The sequence below is a fragment of the Rattus norvegicus genome, chromosome 15, assembly GCF_021556685.1.
Source record: "Rattus norvegicus strain SHRSP/BbbUtx chromosome 15, alternate assembly SHRSP_T2T, whole genome shotgun sequence".
NCBI lineage: Eukaryota > Metazoa > Chordata > Mammalia > Rodentia > Muridae > Rattus > Rattus norvegicus.
This window is the reverse complement of record NC_141548.1, coordinates 23093760-23112716: the sequence shown is the minus strand read 5'-3', so window position 1 is coordinate 23112716 and position 18957 is coordinate 23093760. Positions and strand designations below refer to the sequence as shown.

The window sequence follows — 18957 nt, the reverse complement described above, 5'->3', positions numbered from 1 at the left end:
CATCTTCTTACCTCTCTCATTGCACAGGGGTAAATTCGATACTAGACTGTTCCTCTGCACTACAGCTTAACGAGAGTTCTCAAAGCAAGGGATCTGTAGTTATCTTTCATTAAAATGTTATTCACTTGAAAATGTGAAAATGGGGGGTTGGGGATTTAGCTCAGCGGTAGAGCGCTTGCCTAGGAAGCGCAAGGCCCTGGGTTTGGTCCCCAGCTCCGAAAAAAAGAACCAAAAAAAAAATGTGAAAATGGTGCTAAAATGCTTTCAAACTTTATCCTGATACACCCTGGTAGTTAAAAGTGCATTAAGAAAATGATTTTTAAATGATTTGTACAAACCAACTTTAAGTCACACACAGATAAAGTCATGAAAATCAAAATCGAACAGCGGTGACTGTGCATTATAGGATTTGCCTTAGTGAATAAAAGCCACTTATTAACTCGTGCATATTAGAGTTACTAACAAGTGTGAGAGAGCCATTCATCATTTCCTTCATTACTGTCAGCGGCAGTCAATTTTTTAACATGTGAGCCGTTTGGAGGAGAGTTCAGATGCAAACCAAACTAGTGTTCTCTTACACATTGTTTCATAGAAACCATAGTCAGCCCTCTAGAGTCTGTGATCAAACCCTTTTGCTGAAGACGTACTAGGCTCACAGAATAAGGAGAAATCAGGCTGGTTCTCAGCTGGAAGCCTCATCCCTACTAGGTAGCCTTCAGGGTACTAGAAGGTGCTGTACATACTGGAGGAGAAAGGTACTCATGGTTTTCCGCAGTCTGTGAACCCTACAAGTTACAGCTGTCCTCAAGATATGCCTACCGGTGCACTAGAGTCACTAGTGAGATAGAAGAAATCAACCACTTTATGATTGGAAATAAGACACTGAATCTAATTGGAACCGGTATCTGGCACTGTTAATCAAGGCCTAGATAGATCATAGGTTCTGAGGAGTGCCCAATACTATCCTGCTAGGCGGGCATAGCATGAAAAACATCTCTTATAAGTTTATTGCTATACCTGTAGACCAGAACATCTCTCAACCCTCATCAGAAAAGTTTCTCCTTTGGGAGATGGCAATGAACAGAGACACACAGAGAACAAGAAACTGTGACATGTCCTGCTCTAATGGGACATACATTCACGCCCCTCCCGCCAGGCTTACGTATCTTTACAGAAGAGGAGGCAGAAACTGTGAGAGCCAGAGATGGACAACATCAATGGACCAGACTTTTCCAGATACAACAGGGCAGTTGCATGTCTGAACTCATCAACAGCATGCACATAACCTGAACATGGAAAGCCAGACAAAACTGCAGCGCAGGGATGGGGAAGGTGGGCATAAGATTGTACCATCAACTGAGGGCTGTTGGCACTTGATTACTGCTGGAAGATGCAATGTTAGTCCTTTCTGTGGCCCTTGGTAGGACTACCACATGCCACGGCTGGCCCCACGGGCAGGACTAGTTGGACAGTACAAACCGGACTTGATGATATAGGGGGAAGAAAACTCAAAGTTTGGTGGGAGAAGAAGGGGGTGTGGAGAGGATGATTGTGAGAGGAGTTGGGATGAGTATCTTCAAAGCGCAGTGCATGAAATTCTCAATTAATGAAAGTACAGTTTTTAAACATAGCCAAGAGAAATTGAAATCTATATCCGAGGGTTTACATCACCACTAGCTTAAAGCCCTCCTGATTCTCAGCTAGGGCTTAGTGCTAGGAGACTATGGGAGAAAGGGAGTGCAGAACAAGGTGGAGACACACTGCCACAGAGAGCCTAAGCACACTCCATTGTCACCCATGCTCGTCGAAATGGCCCAAGGTCATTTTTCCCAATCAGGATTGAATTTAGCCAACTAATGTTTTTCAACGAGAAACATGAGACTCACGGCATATAAAACGTCATGGCAGATGATAGTTCCTTTCAGCCTGTCTCAGGGCAAGTGATAGAGCCTCAGTGTCCTGGAAGCACTGTTTTACTTCTGGAACATTCTAGAAATACTAGTGTTGATAAATTATCTCAATGTTCTTTTTTTTTTTCTTTTTTCTTTTTTTCGGAGCTGGGGACTGAACCCAGGGCCTTGCACTTGTTAGGCAAGCGCTCTACCACTGAGCTAAATCCCCAACCCCTATCTCGATGTTCTTATATCCACTCCCCAGCAATATCTGCAGTGAAGCTGGGGAACGGAGGAGGAGGAGGCAGGAGATACACTCCTAACTCTAAATTCCAAATGTGCCAGGAATCTGCTGGGATTTATTCAGGTCAAGAGAATGCCTTAAGAATCCATTTAAGGGGGTTGGGGATTTGGCTCAGAGGTAGAGCGCTTGCCTAGGAAGCGCAAGGTCCTGGGTTCGGTCCCCAGCTCCGAAAAAAAAGAAAAGAAGAAAAAAAAAATCCATTTAAGGCAACGTGGACTGTGAGGCAAATGGATGTCAGGTCTCAGAGAGTCTGTGAGTGAGAATGAGGAACTTGTCTCGGCCCAATCAACGTAGTTTTTCATGAAGACAAATTGGGCTGCAGATATAATATATGCAAACTAATTTAGACAAATATTTAGAAAGAGGAAAGTTAAGAATATATGATCTCATTGTGCCATGGTAACTAGCTGAGTGTTGTGTAGATTGCCTTCCAGGCTCTTTTCTGTGTATTTGTAAGTGACCTATGTAAATTTTTTCTTAAATTCAAAACCAATGTGCAATCCTACTTTCTACGTACACTGTTTACTTAATGATAAAATCACAGAAAATATTTTTCATGCCAATAACCACTGACTCAGAGAACTAGTACTGAACGAAGCCCCATAGATGCATAGTTTTGTGGATTTTATAAAGTATTGTTTGACAGTGGTTAATGCAGTGCATTGCGTGATGGTTGTTTCCTTAACATAAATATCTGGAAACTAAGTAATTAAACAAAAGGGTATGTACCATTCAAAATGTTTTGTTGTTTTTGTGAAAACCGTACTGCTCCCCCCGACTTAGTAATGGAGATTCCAGGCTTCTCTACTACTCTTCTGTTGTGACAAGATTCCTCTCCAGAAAACCAGAAGGCAGGTAGAAGAGTCCTATTTAGGTTAGACACCCAAAACACAATCAAAGGATAAAACAACAAGCCATGAATTAGATATTTGTAGCACACATAACTGAAGAAAAGCATTAGCATGTTTAGTATGTAAGGAACAGAATTCTACAAGTCAATAAGAAAAAGATAATCTTATAGAAAAAGATGAGTCGAGTATGTAAACTAGAGGTAACTCAAATGGCCTGTAAACATCAAAGAAAATAATAAAGACTGAGGGGAGAGACAAGAGTAGACACAGAAAGGAAGAGAGGAAAGTCAAAGGAGGAAAGGAGGAAGGGAGGGAGGGGAGGACAGAGGAAGGGAAAGGGTAAGACGGGGAGGAGGAGGAAGAGGGAGGAGGAGGAAGAGGGAGAGAGGAAAGGGGTTAAGGATAGACGGAGAGATGGAGGAAAGGATGGAGGAAGGGAGGGAGAAAGGGAGAAAGGGATGGAGGGAGGGAGGGAAAATATTTGAAAGAGAAACGGAGGAAGGAAGTAATAGAGACACCAAAAGGAAAGGACCCTGGACAGGGTCTGCTAAAGCCACCGCAGTTGAAAATCAAGGATTCCAGTGCAATCAGTATTTGCTAAGGCCTTTCTCCCTCCTACCCTCAAATCTCTAGTTTTCCAGGAATGTCACCAGAAACGCCATTTTCAGTAAATGTCCGTGTGCTTTCAACACCTTATGAAACCCTTGTGGTTAAAATCCCATCCAAGGTACCTCCCGAACCACCCTCTAACCTTACTTAGCAAAAACAGAAAGACAATGGAGAGATTTCTTCACACCAAAGTGCTATCGGGCTAGCACTGAACTGTCACTCTCCCTTGAGAATCCCAGACCCACGCTCTGGTACCTCTTACTCTTTCCCTAAGCATCCATCTTTCTCTTGTCTTCAAATCTCTTCTTAAAATCTACATTTGAGATGCCGTTTAACACACAGTGGCTCTTCTCTGAGATGCTCACAACGGTGCGATGCGCTTCCTTCTCTTCCGCTGCTTTTCTTTCTGATTTCAGCAAATCTTTGATTCCATTTCAGACCAGTGCCGGAATGTTCTTCTACATCAAAGGCAAAAATTCAGGATTTTTGCCTTGTCTTGTTTTGGTTTTGCTTTTGTTTCGTTTTTGGTTTCTTGTTTTGTTTTGAGACAAGGTGTCACATATCCAGGATGGTCTCAAACTCATTCTGCAGTAGAGGATTATCTTGAGCTTCTCCTCCTCTTGTCCCCATTTCCCCGTTTCTAGTGTAAGAGACTTCAGCCCCCACATCTAGTTTATGCAGTTCTGGGGCCCAAACTCGGGTGTTTGTGTTCCCTAGGCAAGCCCTCTGCCAACTGAGCTACAACCTTATCTCCAAGGGAACAGTGTTCCTGAGTTGAGATCCCTAAAACATCAAGGGACCTCCTAGGCCTGCTATGGGGAGCAGTGTGGAACTGTCCTGTTCTTGCCACTCCAGGTGGGTAGGGGTGTGGGGAGGAAGAAAAGAAAGAATAAAAGAGAGAAACAGAGAAACAGAAATGTGAGGATGAGGAGGGAGAGAGGAGAAGAAGGAAAGAGGAGAACTAGGAAGAGAGAGAACGGAGGGAGGGAAGGGAGGTGCCAATCTCATCAGGAGTCAAGCAGAGGCAGGATACAAAGAGTAATGAAACCCTGCTGGATCTCACCACGTTTGCAAGCATTTTAAAGTCATCCAATAATAATCAACCACTTGGAAAAAAAACTGTGACATAATCAGATCGTGATGTCCAGTGTTAATTGTCAGCTAGATAGACTCTAGAATTGCCTGGGAGTTGAGCCTCTGGGCATGCCTGGTGCTTTCATTCATCAATGTGGGAGGGCCTGCCCGCTAAGGGCGGCATCATTCCCTGAACAGATCTTGGACAGTGGAGCTGAAACAGGGAGCTGAGCAACAGGCATTCACCTGTTGTACTCTGATCTTTACTAGGGGTTTAACATGACTACCCCCCCACAACTCCTGCACTCTGACTCCCACCATGATGGACTTGAAGTAAGAGCTGAAAGAACTCCTTTCCCCAGTAAAATTGCTTTTTCAGAGTATTTTATCATAGCAACAGAAAAAAAAAAAAAAACCTTCACAGAGATTAAAAAACAACACATATGCCAGCAGCAATCCACTGAACTGAGAACGGGACCCCCGTTGAAGGAATCAGAGAGAGGACTGGAAGAGCTTGAAGGGGCTTGAGACCCCATATGAACAACAATGCCAAGCAACCAGAGCTTCCAGGGACTGAGCCACTACCTAAAGACTATACATGGACTGACCCTGGGCTCCAACCACATAGGTAGCAATGAATAGCCTAGTAAGAGCACCAGTGGAAGGGGAAGCCCTTGGTCCTGCCAAGACTGAACCCCCAGTGAACGTGATTGTTGGGGGGAGGGCGGCAATGGGGGGAGGATGAGGAGGGGAAGCCCATACAGCAGGGGAGGGGAGGGATTAGGGGGATGTTGGCCCGGAAACCGGGAAGGGGAATAATAATCAAAATATGAATAAGAAATACTCAAGTTAATAAAGATAAAAAAACAAAACACATATTTCCGTGTCTCAATAACACCAAGAATGAACGTGTATCCCAGAGGACAGGAATATGCTCAGTAGCGTTATCTCAAAAGGCAAAATGTCCATCCACAATGGTCAAAAGTCTATAAATTCGGGGTTGGGGATTTAGCTCAGTGGTAGAGCGCTTGCCTAGGAAGCGCAAAGCGCAAGGCCCTGGGTTCAGTCCCCAGCTCCGGAAAAAAAAGAACCAAAAAAAAAAAAAAAGTCTATAAATTCTAGAACCAGATAACTCTACAGCTGTGAAAAAGGGATGACCCATGGCTATCTACAGCAACACAAATAAATCTCAAACGGAAGTTAAACAGAAAAAAACAGGTCTCGGAGTAATTTATCCAGGATTATTTCATTCGTCTTAAGTTCATGCATATGCAGAAGTGAATGAGGGATTGCGGGGGTATCCATAAGTTGATGAGAAATGTGGAAGAGAGACAAGGTAACAAGTAACAGTTAATGATAGTCTCTGCTTCTGGGTGGACACGGTAGAGGATAACCAGAGGGGCACACAACAAACTTCTAAATTACTGCTGATATCTCACGTCTTAATCTAGGTGGTGAATATACCTATGTGAAATTTTAAATTATACACGAAATTTTAAATCGATATGTGCATGATACAATCTACAATTAAGAACAAAAGGCTTTATAGCAGATGCTTGATTTTGTGGCCTTTTTCTAGAATGTTAACCAGATGACATCTTTAACAATTGAACTTATATTTCTTTTTATTACATTTATTTTTTTATGTACTGGGAAGGGACCACATGCGGCCAGCAAACGTGTGGGGGTCAGAGGGCATTTGCAGTGGGGTTTCTCCTTCTGCCTTGTATGTCCCAGGGATCCAATGTGAGTTACCAGGCTTGTCAGTAAGCTGCTCTACCCACTGAGCTGTCTCACTGGCTCTGCACGTATAGAAACCAAAACCAAGTCAACCAAGCTCTAAATTCAGCTGTTTGACTCAACATGGGAGATTCCGCAAATGTAAAACGTACTGGTTATTTAAATGACGTGTCTTTCTCTGCTAAGAGGACTTTACTTACAGAGAGAGAGCATGAAGCTTGTATCTGCCAAGCAATGTGCTCTGCAGGTCTCATTGTCCCCATGAATGATTTTACAACAATTTCACAACTCTTAGGAGGACCACATTCCCTAGGACCTGGGACACTGGTGCATGGGTAGAATGCAGTTTACTGGAAACTAAACCACTGGCCCAGCTGCCTGATGCCCAGATCTGTGGCCGGGTCCTGAAAAAAGTCACTAAACAGCACATGTGAGTGTGGCTGTGTTGTGGGAGGGGGGGCATTCTACCTTTTTCATATACAACAAATGGTAAATACATAGCTAGGAAAGGGGGAGGGGAATAAATCAGCAACTGAGAAAGACTATTTGGATGGGAGTGTAAAGTATATTCACTTGTTAACACTAAGTATATATAAGCTAATTCTTCTACCCCAGCTACTCCTCACATTTCTTTAATATGTGTGAATTCCACCTCTGTGCTTTAAACATGTGGCTTCTCAGATCAACCCCTTGACTACCACTCACCGCACCTTATTATATGTTTTACTGTCTGCATCATTAAAGTCCTATAGTCAGGGACTGTGTCACTCTTTATACAGACCCCAGCAGATTTGCAGAAGGCTTCCTTTGTGCTAGTCTAATTGAATCTCGTTTCCCAGCCTCTCAAAATAGTCTCTTGGTTCTAAGTCGCCCATTGTGGCTGAGTTTAGCCTCTATGGCATCCCCTTCCTCTTCCAGCATCAGAATTCATCTTTGTTACGTGGGACCCATCCCTCCTCATTTACCACCTGACTAGGTGTGTGATACAGGACTGGCCAATCAGACTATCCCATCACCCAGGTGCAATTCTTGATTCAGGCCTAGCGCATCATCCAAAACCAGGCTAGCTGTGTTCTTCCCCAAGATTCTTTGCCCAGGCGACCAGAAGATACTTTCTTGGATATGTCCTGGAGTTTCAGTGTATGACAACAAGAGTCTGCACTCAAGTTGCCTTTTTCCCGTTCAATTCCTGACATCAGACTGGACAGGAGATACACCACAGGTTTGGTTCTGGCAATGGAGTTGAGCTCTGGGATACAGCCATAGTTGAAGCAGACTCTGCTCAGGGATCACTCAGTTATGAGTCCGAAGAGCTCCTTTTATCCCCCAAAGACGCCTCTTTGTATGGTGGCATCGAAGGCCACCAAGACAGTGCAGCACAGGGAAGATCTGTGGGCTACAGCAAGCAAGCATCAGAGGCATGGAATAAACTAGGTTTGTTGCCGAGAAATTCTGCAGTGGTGTGGGTAGTCAGAAGCCAAGGCAGGTGCACAGCAGATGTGTGTGTTTTAGAGGGAGAACCACAGTGGAGGTCCCACCTCTCCCAGCTCTCAATTAAGGAATCCCTTCAGTATTTGCACACATATCTTCACTGACAACTCAATAAAAGGTCATTTTGATACAGAACTGTGTTGAGACTTTCTTTTCCATGTAACATTCTTTGAGGTTTCCAGTGGCCCCACCCTGGACATGAGAAACCAAAATAGAAAGCATGGGCCGCCTCCAAGCCTCCAAGTTTTCTGATGAGAAGAGTCAAAAACTCTACCTAAAGAATCAAAACGTCGAGGGCTTCAGAAGCAAGCGTTCCTGAGGTAGAAGGAAAGATGAGGAGCTGTTAGTGTTGGCCGTGACTTTGCATTAATATGAATCAAACGACGTGGGCTGAGAATTAAACAACTTCATCTTGGGACACCCCTATCCCACCTATGGAGAAAGCCCAATGCTGTACCCAAGACATTTGTGAGCTCCTAGGTTCCTGTGTTCTTATGATAATGTAGATATCATAAGATAGATAATTAGATAATAATTATAATATATTAATTATATATTAATTATAATATAATAATTATAATATAATAATAATTAGATAAATAGATAATAATTAGATAATGCCTTCTCGTGTGGGACCACCTTCTCATCTTCCAATATAGATTAAAAACAACAACAACAACAAGAGCAGCAACCAGTTTCATGGTTTAAACAATAACCAAATAAACACAGAAGCACAGCAGACTCTCATGTGCGAAGATTTTTCACTGTAAAGAAACATCATTGTTTAAAATCCCTTCTTCCTCCCTTCACCACACTATTCTCTCCTTCCTGTACCCTTGGCTTCCCCATCTCGTCAACATTAGGCTCCCTATGAATCAGTTTCAGACACTGCCAGCTCTTTTGCTTACCCATCCATAGCCAACCCATGATTCTGGCTTTAACCCCTAAGATTTTATTAAATTAATCTTCCTTCACAAAGCAATGAGGGGCAAGTTTACTTTGGGTGATAGAATAATACTTTACATCACTACAAGATTTTAGGAACCAAAGGAACCACACACAGTAGCAGGTGTCTGTAATCCCAGGACCTGAGAGGCTGGTGCTATAGCGTTGCCACAAGTTTAAAGTCTTCCTGGTCTACGTGGAGAATACAAGAGCCTAGGTTTATAGTGATCCATGACAAAAACCAAAGACAGCAAAGGTGTCCCCAGATGTGGGAATCTTCCCTGTGCCTCTGAGTAATGGCAGATTTTCAATGGAAGCCAGAGTCTTAAGAGACATTCAAAGCCTTCAACTCTGGGGTCCCAAGTGTGTGGAGTGTGCACAGGAAAGACCAACAGAAACACATACTCCCAGAGATGTCAAGAGCTCTTGCTCCCTCTTAGAGCATGTGATGGCCATTCTTGGTTGTCGACTTGAACTACAAAATCCAGAGAGGGAGGACATACATGTGGCCCAAATATGGAGGCTGGAGGACACAAGCTTTTGATCCAGATCTTGAGTCTGGAAGACACACCCCTTTAATCTAGATCTTGAGGCACACCTTTAATCTGGGCCATGCCTTCTGGTGGAGGCCTACATAAGAACAATGGAAGGAGGAAGAGTTTGTTATTCTTTGCCTGCCTGGATTTACTTGCCAGCACATCTATGGGAGACTTATGCAGAAGACCAGCTGAAACACCCAGCCTCATGAGACTGAACGTGAACATCTACTAGAGTCTTGGACTTCCCATTCATAGCTGGCCGCCATTGTTGTGTTAGTTGGACAGCAGCCTGTAAGTCATCCATATATATATATATATATATATATATATATATATATATATATATATATATATATACACACACACACACACATATATATATATATATATATATATATATCACATAGATTCACAGATTCATTCCATTAAGTTCTGTGACTCTAAAGAACCTTGACTAATACAGAGCTGTAAGGCTGCTCCCACTTCTCATAGCTGTCACCCGGCAACTACAAGGTAAACAACCTTTTCTGCTTTTACCTTCATCTTTATCATTTCCTTTCCTTTTTTTTCCTCGGAGTCTGGCCCATCAATAACCAACAACTGAACGCGAAGTCAACACAGGGAGAAGCAACAGAGCTTCAGTGGAGGAAGAATGATGCAGAAACAAGATGACTGCCAATCCCTCCTCATCCACCTTTGGAACAAATTCCACAACAACAGCAGCGCAGGAAATAGTTTTGGCCGCCATCCGTCAGAAAGTATTCTGATTATCAGCACACAATGTGTATATAATCCTTTTTCCATGTTGTCCTCCCTTGGAGCACTTTTGAGATAGCAGGAGAGTCTAAAATAGGCACACTAGGCTTTGTCTCGAGATGATTGTCTTTCATGGTTTCTGTTGACTACAAAAGGAGTTGACTGGTGAGCGCAAGCTGAGGAGCTCTCTGTGTGCTTTCATGAGCGTTTGCTCTTTGATGAGTTAGATCACATGCTGCGGTAGTTACAGGATTATGTTTATCAAGAATTCTCCAGTGCAGGGGTGGGGGGGAACTACTAGAGATAAGCGCACAGATATATACAAGATGTACATAAGACACACACACATATTTATACACACATATACACACATACACATATATACACATGTACACACACAGACACACATACACATGCACACACATAGTCACATATGTTGTTCTTCCAGCAGCTGAACCACCATATTAATAAATAGGGACAGTTTTGTTCACTCAGTTCTGACTCTCCCTAAAACATTATTTGGTGGGAAGATTAAGTTTGTAATCATGAAATGTGTTAATCCTCTAACAAATATTAATTTATTTCATGATCATAGGAAACATAAAATAAAAGGACACAGAAAAGACAAGATTTGGTAGAGTTATGTTTTCACATCTTGGAAAATATTCAAGGGAGATAAAATCTTATCATACTTCAAATCCAATGCACCTGAAAGAAATTCCTCTGACTGATTCTGCCAATGCTCAGAGATACACAGGCCTCCAGAAAGAATTCTGAACACCCAGGACCTCTCAGAGCAGCAAGGCAAACTCAAGAGTCATTATCTAATTAACGTGTGCTTTATCTCAAAAGTCTGGATTGGTTGGTAGGTTCTCATCTCTTTTTTGTCCAATCTGATCAAGTAGACTCAACTTCAAAGATGTTGTTTGGAAGATTCTGAAGCCAATTCTGAAATCAGAGCTCTGATTGGTGATGTCTGCAATGGGAGGGAGAGGAGAGAGGTATACTTTTCCATGTGTCCTCACGGGTGTATGGAGCCCTCCCCCCACCCCCTGTGCCTGGTACCTTCCTCACACATACTTTTCATGAGGTCATGATTCCTTTCCAGAATTTAAAGTCATTACGTGCTTCATAGATCTACAACAGCATTAAAGTCTTGACAGTGGCTGGGTTTTCTAGTTCCCTCCATCTCTTTCCCTTCCCCTCTTCCCACCAACAGCCTCTATTTCTTTCCTAATGCTTTCCTTGTAAATGTGTTTTGAATTTACATCTGAACATAATTTACATAAGGCATAGCCAACCAAAGGATATAGCTACTTGATGGTCGTAAGAATTCACTTTGAAGGTCAGCATTGCCTTTTTCAATACCAAAGCAGAGAAAATTAACAGCCATGGCCCATAGATTTGTGTTGCTGTCATTATTTGTAGAGATGTAGCATATGTTAATTATATATAATGGTGGGTTCCATCATTTACATTTTCAGACATGCATGGCATGTATTTTGATTCTGTAACCCCTCATAACCCTTTCTCCCACCACTCCTGCTTGTCCTCTTCACTTCTCGGGTCTTCTCTTCATTCTTTATTCTTTCCTTCGATTTACATTGTGTGTCCATGTGTGTATATGCGTGTGTACATGCGTATATGTGTGTATGTGTGTATATGTATGTACATGTGTGGTGTGTGTGTATGTGTGTATTCCACACGATTTAATTAGGTTTGGTTACATAAGCAGAAATGAGGAGGTTATTGACAGGAGCATGGACTCCTTAGTGGAAGCTACATCATTGAAGAAAATGTCCCTTCCTCTCCCAGCATCCAATTAACTGCATTTGTATCCTTGAAAAGTTTCCATGGGGCTGTGGTGGTTTAAATATGTTTGACTCAAGGAGTGGCCCTATTAGGAGGTGTGGCCTTATCAGAAGAGTGTCACTGTGGGTGTGGACCTAGAGACCCTGCTCCTAGCCACATGAAAGCCAGTCTTCTGTCTTAGGATCAAGACATAGAACTTTCAGCTCCTCCAGCACCATGGTCTGCCTGGATGCTGCCATGTTTCCCACCTTGATGATAAAGGACTGAACCTCTGAACTTGTAAGCCAGGCTGTCCTTTATAATAGAGTTGCTTTGGTCATGGTGTCTCTTCATGGCAATGGAAACCCTAACTAAGACAGAGCCTTGTAATTTCCTCCCCTCTCCATGACAGTGTTGATGGAGCCAACATTCTGAAGACTTTGTGCTGTTAATCACAGCTACGGAACATTTACAGGTAAAACAGCCAGGTCATGCCCAGAAGCCAGCATTTGAAAATCCGTTACTCCTTCCTCCCCTTCTTACATTATTGCCACACTCTCATTCACAATGTTCCTGAGCCTTGGAGAAGATGATATAGATATCCTACTTAGGGTTCAGCTTTCATCAGCAAAGCCAGTGCTTTAACCAGGAACTGCTTCTCACTTCAAAACTAAGCCTTCCTTAAGCAGCGCTGATCAGCAAATCAACATCAGCGTTAGTTTCCACACCAGGGCCATGGCCTCCCAGCCACAGGCTTTGATCAGGTTTACAACAGTAGACATGAATGGGTCTGAGAACCATTCAGAAAGCAATTGGCTGACCCCATAACAGACTTACCACTATTGTACCCGTGGGCACATCTTATCTGGCCAGTCCACAGTATAACACATAACTCCCAGAACTTGTGGGCATTGCTGGTCTATTCTGGGTGATATTAACAAAGACACCCAGGAATCTTGTTTCTCTACTTGAACCAAGTGTTTGCTTTCTTTAGTGAGAGACCAACTCCCGGTGCCCTGAGAGTCTAAATGACTGTGTGCATCATTGCTTCACCTTGACTTCTAGGCCTTCAGAGAATAAACTGCTGTGTGTAAAGTATGTTGACATCACTCACCTTTCTTACTTAAAAGAAAAAAATGCCATTGGATCTACTATTTCACATCGGTTCACCGCCCCCACCCATGATGTTCGAATTTAGATCTCTTTCAATCGTCTTTCAAATTTTAATTATGTCTTTGGGAGGTAAAGAACGTGTGCTCTAAAACTACTTGCACTTATCACAGAGAGACAGATGCCAGCAAGTAGAATCCGTACCATGCGTAGGACGTAGCTAGTGGACACACCGAGGCTGAGAACTCGGAGAGAGGTGCTACAGAGTAAACTCTCCAGGGTGGGTGTGCAAACTTCCACGGGGGCTTGCAGAGAATCCAGGGACATCGTAAGCGGACAAACAGTCCTAGTACTAATGGGACATAAAAACTGAAGCTGTGTTTTCTTTGCCTCTGTCCTTTCTGCTTACAACTCACCCTTGCTTCTTGGTTTGCACTGCAGTCTCAGAGTAGAGGATGCCGATTTCCCAAATAAGCCTTTGTGACTTTGAAATCTACCCACCGTTTTCAATGCGAGCCTCCCTTTCTGCCAGAAATGGAATAACGGAGATGTGTTCTTAGCTCTTTAGGAAACACACTGTGTTATAAAGTGACAGACAGACAGACAGACAGACAGACAGACAGACAGGCAGGCAGATTTTAACTTAATTCTCCCATGACCCAGCTAATTACCTTACAAATGTGCCAATGAGAAAGCCTGTCCTGGCATCAATTAGTCCTTAGATGAAAATTTAAATTAAAGTTCATTTGCTTTAGTTAAAATTAGGCTCCAGTCAATCAGCAAAATAACTAATAAAAATGACTGTAACCGCACCATCTAATCAGCCCGTCTGAGGCAGAACGGTCTCGTCTGGGAAGAAGAGGGGCGTTTCCCCAGCCGCACAGTAGTAGCTCACCGTCAGTCCTTTCAGAAGGCTGCTAGAAAGAGTGGAGCACCACTTGCTTCATTCTCATGCTGCTCTTACAACATCTGTTTCCCATACAAAATACAACATGTAGTTTATAGTTTGCTTGTGCTGTTTTCTTGGTTCATACACTGGCATGATAGACACACCATTATATATATTTTTTCTTCTGCTTTCCTTAAATTCTGCATTCACTGGTCAAGTATAACTGACGTTAATCAAATTCTAACTGAAACTTGTTCTTGCCCCCCATATTCCTGTACACATTGCTGTTAGTCTATAGTCATATTTAAAAGCATAAAAACCATTTTAAGCAATGGGAATTAGATAACAAAGCATAAAACAAGACAAAGAAGTGGATGTTTAATGCACGATGATGGTCCTCAAAGACATCACAGTAAAAAAAGTTCAGTATTAGACACAACATTACATTGTACTCTCTTCTTGGCTTACCCAATGAGATTTTAGAAAACAAGAAGAAAATAGCGCTGTGAGGCATAAAAATAAGAAGTTTGTTCCAAATGAAATTTATCTTTCTCAATGGGTCTGAGTTTTCCAAGTCAAACCAACTGAAATAGAAAGGCTTTAAACGGCTTAAATAGCAGTAACCGGAACCAGCCATAGTTCTTAGTCAGAGCGCTCCTGATGAGAAGAGAGCACAACTGCTTTTCCCATTTAGCATGTGTGAAGACATGGGCAGTATCACTCTGCCCAGGCATCACAATGCTACGAAACATACATGTTGCCCATATTTAAATGATGTTCTAACATGCGAATTCCTGATCTGGGCAACACAGGGGATCTGGGCCTATCACGTTAGTTGGTGAACCTCCAGCATTCATAGTTTCTTACTGTGACATCTGTCATCGTGCTCTTTACAGATGAACAGAAGAATACATGTGGCCACCAGATTCATATTTGTTTCTGAAAGAAAACCGAATCCTTTAATTACCCCTCACCATCTTATTGCTCCAATTATTACTATAACTTTGAAATGCTTCTTATTTGACACAGGCTTTTTAATCAAGAACAAACAAGACCACACACCCCCTGGTTGATATATTAAAAACACATGTCTATTATGATAACCACCCTCATGGAAAAAAAATGTCCAGTGAAAAGCCAAAAGCCAAACAAACTGAGGGAACCAAACGTAATTTTAATCCATTTTTTGCCTTCTCCAAGGTTGCCTGGATTCAGGTCCAGGCACCAGCCCCTCAGTGTGCTAGCTGTGAAGGACCTAGACGCCTCCTGCCAGGGGATCTCAGTTTGGTCTGGAAAGGTCAGGGAATTGTTCTGATTTCAACTTTGCCGCACTTAACAAAGAAATGAGGATCACAGAGCTAAGAAGTAAGATTTACCTATGACATGCTTTAAAAAAGTTTCAACAATCTGGTCTTCAGCAGGATATTAGCAACAGTTTTCAATTTTCTACCTACAGGTTCCTAAGATGACTCAGACAGTATTGAAAAATTGTTGCCTAAAAAAAAAAAATGTTAGATACTAACTAGGAAATGTGAGAACATGCCGTTAGATAATTAATATGCAAAATTCGTAAGACATAGGGAAAAGTTGGCACTCACTGAGGAAAATTCACATCTATGCTGTTCTTCAAAAGTCTACTGGAGCAGGTGCAACAGCCCCCAAATCACAACATTGTAAACCCTTCACAGCAAGATACAAAAGGGAAGAAAACACTGAAAATGAAACTAACAGAAGTGGGGGGGGGAGCCCAAAGGACTAGAAACCATGCTGGGAGAAGGAAAGAAAGATCCAGCCAGGTCATGTTCTGTTTGTGATCCTGGAAAGGTGGAAGGATCTCCGGTGGAACTTTGGTTGAAGTACTTGGTTTTTACTTCAGATGCTGGTGAAGACTGAGGAAACCCCCAGGAGGGGAAGAGCTACGTAAGCACGTGATACAGGTGACAGCCGTGGTCGTTGGCTGGCTGTGAGCGAGCTGTGGAGGCAACCAACGACCTCCACAGACGCAGCACCTGTGAAGTCCTAGGAATCAGTGAGTACAGCAAACACGGCCTGCTCACAATCAGTGTTTGGTAGAGTAGGCTGAACGAAAAAGAATGCAGGGGGTTGGGGATTTAGCTCAGTGGTAGAGCGCTTGCCTAGGAAGCGCAAGGCCCTGGGTTCGGTCCCCAGCTCCGGGGAAAAAAAGAAAAGAAAAAGAATGCAGACAATAACTAGGGGGGCAAAAGCCAGGCCTACGGCAAAGCCTTCAGTAACGAAGAGGAGTCAACTAGAGGATCCCAGAGGCCCTTTCAAAAGACTCAGGGGGAAGAAGAGAGGAACAGTGACAAGGATCCAGAGTAAAAGAATGGCTAAGAAACTGGTCCTTTGCATCCCATGGAAGAAAGGAACAGAAGGAGGGTGGGTTGTAACTTTTGGGGAATGTGGTTCAAAATGCCCTTTGGAAAGAACACGATTCTTAAAACTTTGCCGAAGCACCTTATGGTTATGCTATGGAGTTCGAGACCACCGGGAAAGACCACCGGACTGAATTAAGATTACAATTAGGCAGATTTATTTAAACTGTAACCAGGGCCACAGTCTGAGCCAAAACAGAGACATTGCCATGCAAAGGCTTGGGGCAAGGGAGGCAGAGTGAGGGAAGGATTTTTAAAAGCGAAAACCACAAGATGATCTTGAGTATCTCCACGAGCAAACCAAGAGCTGTTCTGCCCTGCCAACATCAGGTAGTCAAGGCAACCTCAAAATAGTCCCTGAATGTCTGCATAAGCAGGTTACAGAAGCCAAAAAAGTAATTAGTTGTATCCTAACAAGTACCCCTGTACATTTTGAGGGGTTGGATTCCTGGAAATTTAACTTTCAGGGACTGGAGGAGAGGCAGACTGGGTACAAAGACGGATGCCTAGCATAATTAAGAGTTTCTTTAGCCATTACAGTTATAACAATCACAATATAAATTAAGTTAAAGTTTCTCTGAGAAAAAAGAGCAGAAAACTCCCGGAAGGGGAAACGGGGAGGGGGAACAAAACAGACGAATTCTCCCAAAATGGCCAGGAGAGGGGTCTTGCTTGAGTGTTGGTGAACTCACTAAGATTATTCTGATACAAACATTGATTCCTTTCCTTCAGCTTTCTAGGGAAAAAAACACAGAGCAGGGGGAGGGAAGAAGAGGAGCTAGACAGCACCCACGCACGCACGCACGCACGCACGCACGCACGCACGCACGCAGTCACGGCGTCAGACTCTGGATGCAGGGAAAACAAAATCTTTCTCTGTGTGTTGAGAAAGAGTTCCAGGAGAAACTTTGTTGCAAAATACCTGAAGTGCTAACCTGCATCCTTCCACCTTGACCTCCCAACTCTGAATACAGGCATTGCTCTCCTCCAGAGCTCTCCATGCGCTTTAAATCTCACTCTGCACTACCCCAGCGTTTGCTCAGCCTCCTTAGCTCCCTCCGTGGGTACTCTGTCTCACAAGGCTTCGTATCTAATCCCTTTCTATTTACACAGTCTGTCTGGCTGACCAGCACTGAAGCTCCAGCCAGTTTCTAACGGATGGTCATAAAGTCTGGAAGTAACGGTGGATCCATCAGAGATGATTTATTGGTACTGTGCTATGGTATATGACAAAACGGTACACGTGTTTTCAGAATTTATAGCCGTTTAGTATGTATTTATGGTTTCCTAATCATTCTCCAGCCAAGACCTCTATGGAACATGTCCACTTGGCATCCTTCAGACTCTTCTCACATATCATGTCCAAATCGAACCCCACCCTTTCTTACAGTTCCTCTTGTGTTTCCTGACTTAGGGATGAGTATCCTAGTCCCTAGTCAAAGGCACTAAACATTCCACCGTGGCTCAGTTGTCCTCCCTCTTTGTCACTGTTCCCTCCTTTCAACTGGTCACCAACCCTGTCCACTCTACTCTATAGACTCCTTTTGTGGCAATTCCTACCCACCCTGTATCTGCTAATCTTAGGCTGAGAACCTCCCGTGGCTTGCCCTGCCTCAACCATGACAGGAGAGCTTTTCCACTGCTGTTCCCACCTCCAGCTTCGGTTCATCCCACCTCTGAAGAGTCACCTGCCTGTGATGACCTATTACCTCAAACTCTCCCGCCACCAGTTACTGAACAGCAGAGCCCACGCCACATGGCCTGACGACAAATTCTTTGTCCCTCATTCCTCTTCGGTTCTGAAGCCATGCTCACCTACTTGGCTTCCTCAAATGCATCTTGATCCCTTAGCTCCTCTCTCTGCCTCAAAGCTCAGTTCAAGATGCTGGTACTAAAGTCTTCTCTCACTACCACCATCTTCCCAACTGTTCTTCTTTCTTCTGTGCTCCTGAGAGCAGTTTATGTAATGTAATATCTTCAAAACTCCTCCTGTTTGTAGTCTTAACACCTAACATATAGGAATTATGTTTCATGGAAGAACAGCAATAAGAGATTCTAGAACTTTGCTTAGAACTGAAGCGGAGTTTATATTTTGTATTAGGAAGGTCTAGTGTGATCAGAAGTTACTTTTGGACCAAGATTCATGATGGACGAGTTAAGAGAGGTCAAACCGTAGTGACTACATTGGGACAGGACCTTAAATGCAGTGACGGACGGTGCAGAGAAAGGTGCCCTTCAGAGGGCAAAGGGGTGTGTGGACTGGCAGCCTATTCAGGACACTCAGAAAAATGACAGAGTTCACTGCTTTAACAAAAATATACAGGAAGGGAAGGGCTGTCAGCAAAACCTAATAACATAACCATATTCTTCACAGTCCTAAAATTGGGACAGAAGAAAACCTGTAACAAAGAAGGCTTTGGGTAGAAAACAGTGCCAAGTCCAAGGATAAATTAAGAAACTGCCAGTAGAGCGGTGACCCTTAACAGGTTATCAAGACTCCCAGTTGGGCACAAATATGGGATTGAAGACTTCATCTCACAGACCAGATGCAGAAGACTATGGTACCAGGAGCA

The 18957-nt window shown here is 43.2% G+C and overlaps 1 protein-coding gene across 29 annotated transcripts in view; it reads right to left on the bottom strand.

Annotated features, from left to right (window-relative positions):
• Window positions 1-18957, bottom strand: part of LOC120096947 (uncharacterized) — a 101313-nt gene that overhangs the window by 47905 nt on the left and 34451 nt on the right. The gene's annotated exons all lie outside the window — the stretch shown is intronic.